The following is a 12,967-nucleotide window of genomic DNA, read 5'->3' as shown; positions in this document are numbered from 1 at the left end:
TCACATGCTGCTGGAGAATAGTTGAGGCTGGGGTCTTAGGCTGCCTAGGCGAGGGGCTGCCGGCCTTGCTGGCCAGGCCTGTGCTCCAGCTACTGCGTTGGCGGCTTCCCACACTCCCGGCTCACCGCCCAACAGCCTAAGAGCTGGAGCTCTTGCTGTCCCCATTTTACAGATGAGGAAGATGAGGTTCAGTAACTTGCCCCAGGTCACTCCGAAGTTCAGTGGTCATGATGCCCGGCACACCCGAGCAGCCCGTCTCCAGAACCTCCCAGGCAGCTGCAGTTTGGCATTTCCTGTGTCTCTGACAAAGTGCTCGGTAAGGCTTCTAAGCATGGCTCCCCGCAGCGCAGACTGGCGGGTTGCAGGCCAACGACCAGGCCAGGCCCGAGTGGGAATTGTGGTGGGGTCTTGGGACTGAGTAACCAAGACCCAAGATGGGAGAGTGTTTGGAGGCCCTGTGTGTGTGGGGGGGAGGTGAGCCATGGCTGGGGAGGCAGAGCTGGAAGCTGGGGAGAGCTGGGGGCTGGAGCTGGGCTAGGGGCTGGGCCTCTGTGTTAGCGAGGAGGCTGATGGGGCTTCCACGTGGCAGTTTCTCCCTTGCATCTGCCCACCCCCAGGCCCTGAATTCTCTGTGCAAGTAGGCCATCTCTTGATTTCTCTAGAAGCCCCAGCTGTCCACAGCGGAGCTGCCCCCTGGGGCTTGGCCCACTTTGCGGGGGTCTCCGGTGTCTCAAAGCCCCTGCCACACACAGGCTCTCTGCCATTAGCTGCCCCTGTAACCCCGTTCAGGTGCTCTCCGGCGCGCTGCATGGCTGCCCCCAGCCTGCTGTCTCCGGGTGAGGCTCCTTTCTCCTGCTCCAGGAGAGAAGGCCAGGCCTTTCTCACGTCTCTAGGTTTATGCTTTGTCCCTCTGGGAGAGCACTGTTTTTAGCTGCATCCCTCCACCCCCCCTTCAGAAGTCTGTACCCCTCCCTCCAAATGCCACCGCGGGCCTTGCCGTGAAGGCTCGGGGAAGGTAGATGGGCGGCCCACAGTGGGTGGCATCTGCTTCTAGCCTTGGAGGAACAGTCACAGAGATGGTCTGGGCCCTTTTGAGGAAAAGGAATTTGCCAGCAACAACCGGAAGAGGAAAGGGGAGCATGAGACTGAGGGCATTGCTTGCCTGCCGTCTAGCAGGAGGAAGTGGGGACCTGTCTCTGCTTTGAAGAGTTGATCTGGCCGCCTGGGGGATGTCCCGTGTACTTGCAAGATCTGAAGGTATTGGTGAAGTCAGAAAACTGACTTTTGTCTTGCTTCTCAGACTTTAAGGAATATTAAAGTAAAAAAAAAATATATATTGCAATATAATTATAATACAATATTTTATATATATTTGCCCTGGGAGGGAATTAGGGGGTATACAGTTCATCCCCCTGTTGGTGTGTCTGCGTATAGCATACTTTGAAAAACGTAAGCATTATAATGCGATATACATGTGTAACCACAACTGAATATACACGGGGGTGGGTGTGGGTGGGGGGGCAGCCCTTAAGAATCCACAGTCCAGAGGTGGTGACAAGGCATCTCAAATTTAGTTATCAAAATTACAGCAGAGGGTTAATTAATTAGCGTGAGGGGTCTTTGAAACAAGCTTTTGCTGGTGAAGTACACGCTCTCTGGGCAGAAGCCTTGTTGAGTCACTGTGGCCTTTGCACCAGTGAGGAGGAAGCCTCTGGTCCCCACTTCAGGAGACTGTCATGGGGCGGATCGGGACACGGGCTACTCCTTCATAATGTTGTCACTTCTACCCTTTCTCACAAGCTAAGTGTCTGAGGCCGGAGTGGGCCTCTCCCCAGCTTACCGACTGTTCTGGGCAGATGCGCCAGTGAGCGTCTGTCTGCCTGGCAGAATTTCTTCCAAGACCTGCTTTCTGTGGGACACCTTACCCCACGGTGTGATCTGGGAGAGGGGTCCCTGGCGAAGCCGAGGCTCGAGCCGAGAGCAGAGCAGCTGCGGGCGACCAGGGCCACTGGCGCAGGTCACAGCTTCTCAAGCTCCCTGGGACGAAGGACTATTTCCCCCCCCCCCCCAATCTGTCATGGACCAAAAGCTTTTGTAAATTAGAATACACTGAAAATTGGCCTAGTCGGCTAGGACGGTTGTAGCAGCAAACCACACTACGTGGCTCCAGCAGCGGACTCTTTCTCACAGTTCTGGAGCCTGGGAAGCCCAAGATCAAGGTGCCGGCAGACGCGGTGTCTGGCGAAGACACCCGCCTTCCTGGCTTGTGGGTGGTCCTTCTTGCTGGGTCTCATGGAGTGGGGACGGAGGGTTCAGCGTTCCCTCTGGTCTCCTTGTCTTCTTCTTTGGACGCTAGTCCCATCATGGGGGCTCTACCCTCATGACCTCATCCAAACCCAGTCATCTGCCCAAGGCTCCACCTCCAAATACCCTCGTACTGGGGCTTAGGGCTTTAACATACGGATTTTGAGAGACACAAACATTCAGTCCAAAGCACTGATTTACCAGGAAAACGAAATAATGGTAATACAAAAGACATAAAATGCACCCCCCCCCATATTAAATAGGCTTTTTTAGAGCAGTGTGAGTTGTATAGCACGTTAGACCAAAAGTATGTGGTTTCTCAGAGCTGCCCCCCCCCCTCCACGGTTCGCACACCAGAGCGGTGCTTTTACAGAGCTGGCTCCTGTCAGGGACCAGGAGCCAAGCGTTCTGGGCCCGGGTCCATGGTGCGTGTCGGGATTCCTACTCTAGCCCCAGTTTCCCGGTGTCATTTCAGCCCCGAGTCTGTTCTGTGTGCTGGGTCCCGGGACACTGAAGTGGCCTGGGCGTGGGAAGACAGGCAGGCACCCTTCCCTCTGCAGCCACGTGTCTCTGAGGATGCCCGAGGGCGGAGGCTGCCCTCACTAAGTGGTTGGCAGGTCCCTCAGGGTGAGGGAGAACTGGCAGAGGAAAGAGGCAGCTCTGGTCTCCACCCAGCAGTTGGGGAAACAGAACAAAGGAGCACATCTCCCCCATCCCCCATCCCGGCCCAACAGGAGGATTCAGAAAATAATGAAGGGGGTGAGGGCGGAGCCTGGACAAGAGTATCTTTGTTTCTGTGGTTTTTCTCCCTGGAGCTGCTGCAAAGGAAGCCTACGTCTGGGGCCAAAGGGCACCATGTTTCTTCCATTTCTCTGTCCGCAGGAGGCTTCATCCATTCATTCAGCGGGTGTTGACTGAGTTACAGAATATAGGCAGCAGGCCAGGCACAGAGGGAAGACTGCTGGGTGACAAGGGGGGTCAAACCAAAAAAGTATATGAATAATAAATGCAAAGTGACATTTCTCTTGGCTGCTGCTGAGCTGCTCCCTGGCCCTAAGGGGCAGGGGGAGCCAGACTCTCTTTGGGTCAACGTGGAAGACCAAAGGTCCTGGGCCTGACTGATCAGGGTGGTTTGAAGGGATCCTTCATCCCTGATTGTGAAACAGGTCCCAGCAGGGATGCCTCAGGGCAAAGTTCTGCAGACCTGGGCCGGTGGCAGCAGGTGGTCACCATCTTGGAAATTGTTAAAGAAAAATTATTCATGACACCCGATAAGGTTGGTAAGGAAGACTTTATTTACAGAGGACCTGCAGTGGTGTTTTGCAGTAGGGGAGAGAGATCAGGCTCAACTCTGATTACAAGCACAATTGCAGGGTGGGGTCAGTGGATGGAAAATGAGAGGAGGAGACATCAGGGCTGGGGGATGCTTGCTAGACCAACTCAATAGGACTCTTCTGGAGGCAAGCCAGACTGATCAGATACCAAGCGTGGGGAGGACTTTTGTTCAATTGACAGGATTCCTGTTAAAACCAGATCGAGCAGGCCGAGGACAGAGCCCAAGGTTGGAGCATGGTCAGAAAGAGGAATCAGGGGAGCCAATTCAAATTTGGCCAAAGAGAGAGTCTTTGTCAGAATCTGATGAGTACCTTCTCTTTGAGTGAGAACCTCTTGCCACACTGAGTCCTTGGCCTCAGGCATGTCACTGTCTTGGCAGGAATCTTCATTCCAACAGCTGGCAGGATTTTTTGTGTTTTGCCCTAACAGAGGAGCTAGGGCCAAAATTCTGGATGAATCATAGTTCCTCTCTCTCAAAAAGTGGCCGTAGGTCCCAGGTGTATGGAGACTTTCCAGTGTCTTTAGATATTGAGCATGAATTCAAAAGGATCCAATGGAGCATTTCATGGTGGGGGTGGGGACACCTATCAGGCAGGAAAGGATCCAAGCAAGGAGAGTTGCTGGAATTATTTTTGCCTCTGGTAGGAGCTGTTTCCCCCACTGCTTCTGTATCTGTTTGGTGGAGGTAAGTGGGTTTTCAACAATAAATCATAAACCACGGTATCAGAGATGTCAAGGACAGAGGCTTGCCTCTTCATTTTATAGATGAGGAGCCCAACACCCAGAGAGATTAATTCACTTGCCGAAGATCACACAACCTGCAGATGTCAAAATGCAAGACCTTGACCTATGTCTTCGGCCTTCTGTCATCACAGCTTATTCTTCCCTGGACTGCTACAGCCTGAAACTCTGAGAAGGTAAAGGAGAGAAGCCACGGGAACTCTTAAGCAATTGTAACATTAACACCAACATATCAGTTAAAAATGGTAATAATGACTAACATTTATTGGGCGTCCTTCCAGAGCTGTTGAATTAACTTAGTTCAGGTGATCTTCACAATAACCTTCACAATTCACTAGTTCTTATGGCTCAACTTGATTTCTCTTGTCTAATTGCATTGGCTAATATCTCAAGTAGAGTGTCAACGGGTAGTGGAGATTAGTGGACATTCGTGCTTTGTTCCCAACCTTAGAGGAAATGCCTCCAATGCTTTCCCAATAAATAAGATACTAGCTTTAGGATGAAATCATATATATTCCATCATGTTAAGAAAGTGTACCACAGTGTCTAAGTTCTTGAGTGTTTTCTTCTTTTTATTTCTTTCTCTGAAGAGGTATTGAATTTTTCTCAGCATTTATGGAGATAATCATGATTTTTTGGCCCAAGATTTATTAATGTGGACTGTGGTTTTAATGGATTTGTAATAGTGAACCAACACTGCATACGTGAACAAATCCCACTTATTCATAATGTATTATTTTCTTAATGTGATGTTAGATTCACTGTTGCTAATATTTTATTTAGAAATTTTGCAGGGATATTTTTGAATGATACTGGCCTGTATATTTCTCTATACTGCTTCTGCTTTAGCTATCAGGGTTATATTTACTTCATAAAACAAATTTAAAAAATTTTCCTTTTGAGTGCTGTGGAATATTTTAAGAGCACTGGATTATCTGGTCTTTGAAGGTATGGTAGACTTTCCTTAATTAATTTCTCAATTTCTTCAATGGAATTGGTCTATTTAAAATTTCTAACTCTAATGGTGGTCAATTTGGGTGATTTTAATTTTCCTGGGAAATCATCCATTTCACATAGTTTTTCAAATTTATTTGCGAAGAAATCTTTTTTTAAAAAGATCTTATTTATTTGAGAGAGAGAGAGAGAGAGAGAGAGGCAGAGAGAGCGACAGAGAGCATGAACTGGGTAGAGGGGGAGAAGCAGGCTCCCTGCTGAGCAGGGAGCCCACATGGGGCTTAATCCTAGAACCGTGGGATCATGACCTGGGCTGAAGGCAGATGCTTAACCAACTGAGCCACCCAGGCGCCCCTACTTGCAAAGTCGTCTTGTGAAGTTGTCTCTTATAATTGTAAACTTGCAATGGTTATTTCCTCCTTGACATTTTTTATTTTGTGTATTTGTGCTCTCTCCTATTTATTTTGACCAAGTTAGCAAATGATTTGTTTAGTTTGTTAACTTTTTTAAAAAACAGTATTTTGTCAATTTACTGTTTCTCTATTCTCTCATTAATTTCTGCTTTTATCTTTATTATTTTTATGCTTTCTTTTGGTTTACTTTGTTCTTTTTAAAGTGTTTTGAGCTGGAAATTGAATTCATTTCATTATTTTATTTTTATTGACAAATGTATTTAGTGCAATGATTTTTTTTATTTACTACTTCTTGCATTCTATAGAGTATGATATGTTTTCCTTGTGATTAGGAGCCCCTCTTGAGGAAAAAGAATACAAAATTATGAATATAAAACTAGGTACAAGGCCTTGAAAGGGGCCCTTGTAAGCGAGGGGCCATCATACTTGAATTTCACTAGCTTCACAGTAAATCCACCTCTGTTTAAAAATAAGGCTTTAGGGGTGCCTGTCTCCTGCTCTTGATTTGGGCTCAAGTCATGATCTTAGGGTTGTGAGATTGAGCCCCATGTCGGGTTCCACACTGGGCATGGAGCCTGCTTAAAATTCTCTCTTTCTTCCTCCGCCCCTCCCCCCACCTTCCTCTCTAAAAATAGATAGATAGATAGATAGATAGATAGATAGATAGATAGATAGATAAAAACAAGGTTTGGGATTTGCACATGATTTTTGTGGTTGCATTTTGAGATGAGTTAGTCCTCAGCAAAGACCTTGACACATGAGTAGCAAGAAAAAAGAATGGCAAAGAGAACGAACCGTAACAGTATGCATAGCTTGTGCTTAGCACTTGGCAGAATTTATCTCTGTGATCTTTACCACATGCCTGATTGCCTTACTATTACCGTTTTATAAATGATTAAAAAGTTTCTGAAATGTTAAAGTACTTGCTTCAGATCACACAGTTGGTGAGATTAAATCTAGCCGAGTCCAAGCCGGCAGCCTATGTCCTTTTCAGTACACCCACCACATTGCAGGTGCCCAGAAAGGGCTGGCCACACGCTCCTCCCACCTTCTCCTGCAAGTGGCAAGTTCCGGAACTTGTATTACAGGAAGCCACCTGGAAAGGCAAGCTCTGGCCGTGCAGGGTTACTTACTGCAGGGGATTGGACAAAGTACGCTGACTGTATCAGTCACCTGTTGCTGTGTAACAAATTATCCGCAGTCAATAAATACTTATGACATCACAGGCGCCGAGAGTCAGGAATCTGGGAGCAGCTTGGCTGGATGGTTCTGGCTTCGGGTCACTCGTGAGGCTGCTGCCATCCGAAGGCTCTGCTGGGACTGTAGGATCTGCCTCTGGGCTCCCTCACGTGGCTGTGGACGGGCTTTCGTTGTTGGCTGTTGGCTGGAGACTCAAGTTCCTTACTGTGTAGACCTGTCTGTGGGGATGTTCACGACACGGCAGCCAGCTTCCCCCAGAGTGTGTGCTCTGAGAGACAGAGAAAAACCGGGAGACCCCTCAGGGAGGCCGTAGGCTTCTTCTATGATACCTTGGAAATGATGTACCACCGTTTCTGTTTGTTAGAAGCAAGCCCGTAAGTCCAGGCCGCACTGTCCGGAGGGGAATTAGGCTGCACCTTTGGAAGGGAGGCGTATCCAAAAACGTGTGGACGTATTTCCAGAACCGCCGCAGTGCCATCGTGTGTGTAGGGAGACTTCAGAATTTAGGTCTGCCACGGGACTCGTCACGGTTTTGCCAAGACTGAGGTCATCGTCCAGAATCCACTCCTTGCTCTTCCTGGAGATCTAAGCCCCACCTCTTCCTGCGGGCTGGAGAGGAGAGGTCACCTTCATTCACGCATGTCCACTCGCTCACTCGGCAAATATTTATCAAGCGACAACTAGATGTTGGGTGCAGCTCCGGGAGCTGGGGACGGAGCAGCGAACACCACCCATGATGTCCTTGTGCCCACGGAGCTTGTATTTGAGTGTGAGGAGCCAGATAATAAATACAGAAGTGACCAAAATAACGGCAATGGTAATAAGGCTATGAAGAGAAAAACGCAATGAAAGGATGGGAGGTGACGGGTGTTGCTGCCCCAGAGCGCCCGAACGGATTAGACCCTGCTGCATTGTATCAGAGGACGTGCTCAGAGAAATCCTCTTTGCTGAGGTGACATTTCAGCAGAGCCCTGACTGAGAGGAGATGAGCCACATGGCCACTGGGAGAGGGCGCAGCAAGGGCAAAGGCCCTGGGGCAGGAGTGATCTTGGTGTGTGTTTGTGAAGTTTTGCGGACGGGATGGAGAAAGCATGGGAGTGATTGATGGGAAAGGGATCAGAGAGGTGGCCAGCGTCGTTGGTTTTAGTCTCTGTGGGGTGGGACCCATTTAAAAGGAGTTGAGCCGGGGGATTAACGTGATTTTGCCATGCTAAGAGGTTCACTCTGGCTGTTGGGCGGAGGGGGAGGAAGAGAGAAGAGAGAACACAGGGCACAGGAGGCTGCTGCAATTATCCATGTCGTGGGGACAGGGGTGGCTTGTTCTAAGGTGGATGCAAAGTCATGTGACATGGTCAGATGCAGATGTGGCCCCTGCCGCAACCGCATTTGTGCAGGACGTGACACCGCCGACCTAACACAATGAACGTCCTGCTGCTTTTGTAAGCTTCGACTAGTCACGCCGGGCAGGGACGCAGAGGACCGCGGGGGACTTCCACAGGCAGGAATGGGGTGGCCAGCATTATAGGCAAAGGACGACGTCTTGCTGGAGCCAGAAGCTGGGTTTGGAGGACAGTCGGTTCCAGAAGCAGGGAGCAGTTATAGGAGCTGAGGCAGGATGAGTGTTCCAAGCAGGTGTGCAGAGACCCTGGAATTCCTGGCTAAGGTGATTGGATTTGACAGGAGCCCTGGAAAGAGCCCGCAGGCCCCATCCAGCTTGGGTTGGAGTGGAAAAAGCTGGAAATACAGACTCCCATTGAGATGTTATTGCTCACACTAGCAGAGGAGAATTTAAGAACAAAGATAATGACTGCAGTACAATTGAGAAACAGCGAGAAAAAACTGAAAGATGCCTAATATCGAGCAAGAGGACTAGTTATACATTTTCTTGCAGTAGAATTTTTTTAATGGTGTATGTGATAGAATTGTGTGTAGCCAGTAAAAAATGTTTTCAAAGAAATTCTTAATGACATGGGGAAGAGTTTACAATATAATGTGAAGTTAAAAAAAACAAAACAAAACGGATCTAGGAAATAGAGCAGAGCACATAATGCGGTCTGAACGGAAACGTAGCAAAATGTTCACGCTTCTCTCTAGGTACTGAGATCATGTGTGAGCCACATGTTCCTTTCTACCTTTTTAAATTTTTGAAAAATTTCACAGGAATATGCATTACTTTTGTAAATCAGAAAAACTGCTTATCTATAAAGATTACACGTTGATTTTAGAGAAGGGCTCACCTAACACGGCCGAGAAGGGTCACCTGAGGAACATGATTTGGAGGATTAAGTACTTTGGAGGCAAGCTTGGCAGAAATTTTGGACTAACTAGATATGGGAGAAAGGGAGAGGCAAGAGTCAAAGATAAGTACTGCTTCCTCAGTCTCTTCTCCTTGGCAGCAGCCAGAGCAATCTGATTAAGATATAATTCAGATTAATTTCCTCCTCTCCTCAAAACCCTCCAATGACTCCCATCTGGCTCAGAATAAAAGCCAGAATCCTTTGAGTCCCTGCAGGGCCCCCCATACCTACCCTAGGATCATTTCTGATTTGGTGGTCTTACCCCCTCCCTTCTTCCCACCCTCTGCTCTTGCTGCCTGTTTCTGAACAGGCCCCAGGGCCTTTGCACCTGCCATCTCCTTGCCTGGAATGCTTTCTGAAATCTCTGTGTTTTGCCCACTCACCTGTTCCCCTCTCCGGGAGGTTTTTCTGGCCTCTCCAAAACTGCAATCCTCTGGCACTCCCATCCTTCCATTGCTTAATATTTATCCCAGCACGCATCATAACTTAATGTAACTATATATTTTTATTTATTTAACTTGTTTGGTTTTTGTCTCTTCCATTAGAATATAAATTGCAGGACGACAGAGGTTTTCTTTCGTTCGCTGCGGTCTCCCTAGCTCCTGGCACAGTATTAATACTAAGCAAATGCTTGCTGACCGAATCACTGTAATCTAAATAAAGAACCCCAACGTTCCATTTACTCTAAAGATCATCAGATTTGCCATTGTTCAGTAAAAGGCATTAGATGGCTAGACTTCTTGCAGTTGTACGTTCTCTTGGTTCATTTAAGGTTAAGAGTCCATTTTTAAGAAATCCGTTTCCACGTGGTTTATTTGTTGGTTGGTTTCTTTGTTTTCAGGAACAACAACATCACTGTCTTTGTGGCTCGGAGTCTGGGGGTGGCAGTGGGTCCCGGAAGCAGGGACTCTGAGAAAAGGGAGGATGGATGGGCTCAGCCCTCCGAGGGCACGTGGGAGTGCCGTCCGGGGTGCGCTCACTCCAGCGCGGTGCCCTGGACGCTCCATAACGCTTGCAGGTCTCATTCCAGTTGGGGAATTGCAGGCACTGGCCATTCCTGCTGGGGGCTCTGGGCATCCGTATCCACCATCCACTGAGAAGCCACCTCCAGGCCAATGTCACTCCCTCCCCAGGGGTTGCTGTGCTTGGGCTCGCCTGGTGTCCAAAGCTGTGGAGTCCCAGCCCAGGAAACACACCACCTCCTGGCCAGATGGGCTGGGACCCCTGGAACCCTGGCCAGTGAGAGCTATTGTACAGGATGGAAGGTTCTGGAACTTGGGGTGGAGTCCGTGGAGACCCTCTCCCACCTGCAGGCCCCAGCCTGATATCATTTCTCCACCTGATCTGTTTCTTTATGAAAGTCACTTGAGCCAAGCAGTCAAGTGGGGAGGGTTCTTTCCATCTCCCACCCTCCCCCACAATACAGAAGCCAAGGGAACACCTCTCTTTTACTAAGGAGAATTTGGGATAATGTAGGCCCTGGACAGTCTATGGGGAGTGAATCTCCACCGAGCCAGCCCTCAGACGTATTTCCCTTGTGGAGCAGGATCCTGAGCTTAGTGAGTGAGTTGCTCTGTTCCCTTAAGGCCCAGCAGGTGGCTGTAAACCATCACAGATGGGCCGAGGCCTAGAGGCCTGGGGCTGGGCTGAGGAAGGCCTGCAGAGCCACGGGCACCACGGGGACACCTGGCCCCCCTTCAAGCAGGGCTGTTCTGGAGTATTCCTCCAGGGCGTCCGGAATAGGATGTCAGTCACCGGGACTCTCCTAGGCTCAGCACGGCTAACACCCACCAGCGCTTCCGCGGCCAGGAGCTGTCTAAGTACCGCGTCTGCTTTCTCTGTTTTGCTCGTGGCAGCCAGCCTCCCAGGTGAGCACAGTCAGTGTAGCTGTGGTTCAGGTGAGGTCACTGATGAACGTGCTCGTGGGGGTCCAGGTGCAGAGGGAAGCGGAACCCACGCACTGGCCCGGTCTCCGGCCGCATCGCATGGCAGAGCGCGGCCGTGGCTCTGCACCCCTGGGGCACAGGTGGCATCTCTCCCCAGCCCTGCACCCTCAGTCTCCGGCCCCAGCACAGGGGCCGGCACCGAGCTGCACTACCAAGTCCAAGGCAGGCGCTAAGGGAGACCGCAGGGCCGTCAGCAGCACTGGGGGAGTGGACTTGTGCAATCCCCTAGAGCTCTCCTTTCGTGAAAATGAAAGAAATGACATAAAAGGAGATTGGAAATGGACTTGCTCCCGACTGGACTGCATGGACTCCTAGGGCAATGCTAGCCCACCTTTCTGGACAGACCGTGGGCTGATGGCACTCCCAGGTGGCTGCACACCTCCCCGTGCCCCTCCAGGATCCCTGGGGGGTGACATCTTGTGCCCAGCATCCTGCTTCGTGTCCCAGGGACCTGGGTTTGAGCAGGCCACACCGCTGACCGCAGGCTCCTGCAGGCAGAGGGGAAGGCGCTGCGGAGCCGGCAAGCGCAAGACTGCCTTGAGTGGAAATCACCTCTCCGGGTCCTGGGCGAACTGCCTACCACGTGCGAGGTCAGTTTTTTTGTCCATAAAATGAGGGTGACGTCTGCTTTGCAATATTGTTCCGCAGCGACAGGATACAGGCTCTTAGAGGTGCTCAAAGAATGTAAGTCTCATGAGGACGGTTAGGGGGCCTGGCTGGTGTTCCCCAAACTCTGGTGAGTGGGGAGTGTTTTGTTTGTAAGTGAAGTTCCTGGGAGAAATGGAGTAGGCGAGGATTTCCAGGGAAGACGGGAGGGAGGCAGATGGCTAAGATTGGTTTGCACTATTGACGGTGAACCATGTCCGTCCCGTAGCTGCAGACTTTGGGAAGCTGGGAGTTGGGGGGGGGGGTGTCTGCCCTGAGCCCCCGAGTCCAACGCACCGAGGGGACCCTCAGATGTTACCCAGCACGCATCCCTCCCCTCTCTGAGCCAGAGCCTCCTGGTGCAGTGACAAATACCCAACAAGACTCGTTGACACGTTGACCTGCTTGCTCCCACATGCGCCATGAGAACAGTGTTAATATTTTAAGTAAAGATTTGCAGACCAGCTCTCCCCAAGTCAGCTTGGGGACGGCCCAAACCGACTGAAGAGCCGGCCTAGAGCAGGCGTGCTGGGAAGGGGTTAGCAGTCAGCTCCCAGGGGGAAGAATGCGTCACCCTCCCCACCCCTCAAATATATTATAAATCCACTTGCATAGAGGATATGAACATCTTTAATGTAATGCCACAGCCCTATAGCTGCAGTGAGAGTATTTCTCGAAAGCTCCATCCTCACCGGTTTTTATGGCTCTAGCCCCAAGGGTAGCGTTACAAACCAGACCAGAGATCAATGCCTGGTTACTCTCCGAGTCGGCCAACTCGCCACTCCCACCACTGACCTATGACTGTCGGTCTGACATGAATGTTAGCTAACGTTTTTGTTAACAAGACAAAAGCGAAGTGACCAAGGCGTGCTTCCGAACGTCCCTGTTCATCGAAGATGCGAGGGACTTCTTTGCTGAATTGGCAAATGGTTGGTTGGATGTCGAAAGACTCCATCCCCCCGTTTCCGTGCGAGTCACTGCGTAGTGGCTACAGACATGAAACTTTCCAGTTTAATTTGTGTTCACATTTTCTCTGCCCGTCTTAATTCTCAACAATCGACAAAATGGTAAGTGAAGTTTGCTTCTATCTGGCGTGTAAATGCTCCCGCCACGGCCGATGGCCGGCTCTCGG

The sequence above is a fragment of the Ursus maritimus genome, unplaced genomic scaffold, assembly GCF_017311325.1.
Source record: "Ursus maritimus isolate PB19 unplaced genomic scaffold, ASM1731132v1 scaffold_34, whole genome shotgun sequence".
NCBI classification, from domain to species: Eukaryota; Metazoa; Chordata; class Mammalia; order Carnivora; family Ursidae; genus Ursus; species Ursus maritimus.
Note: the sequence above shows the minus strand (reverse complement) of the source record.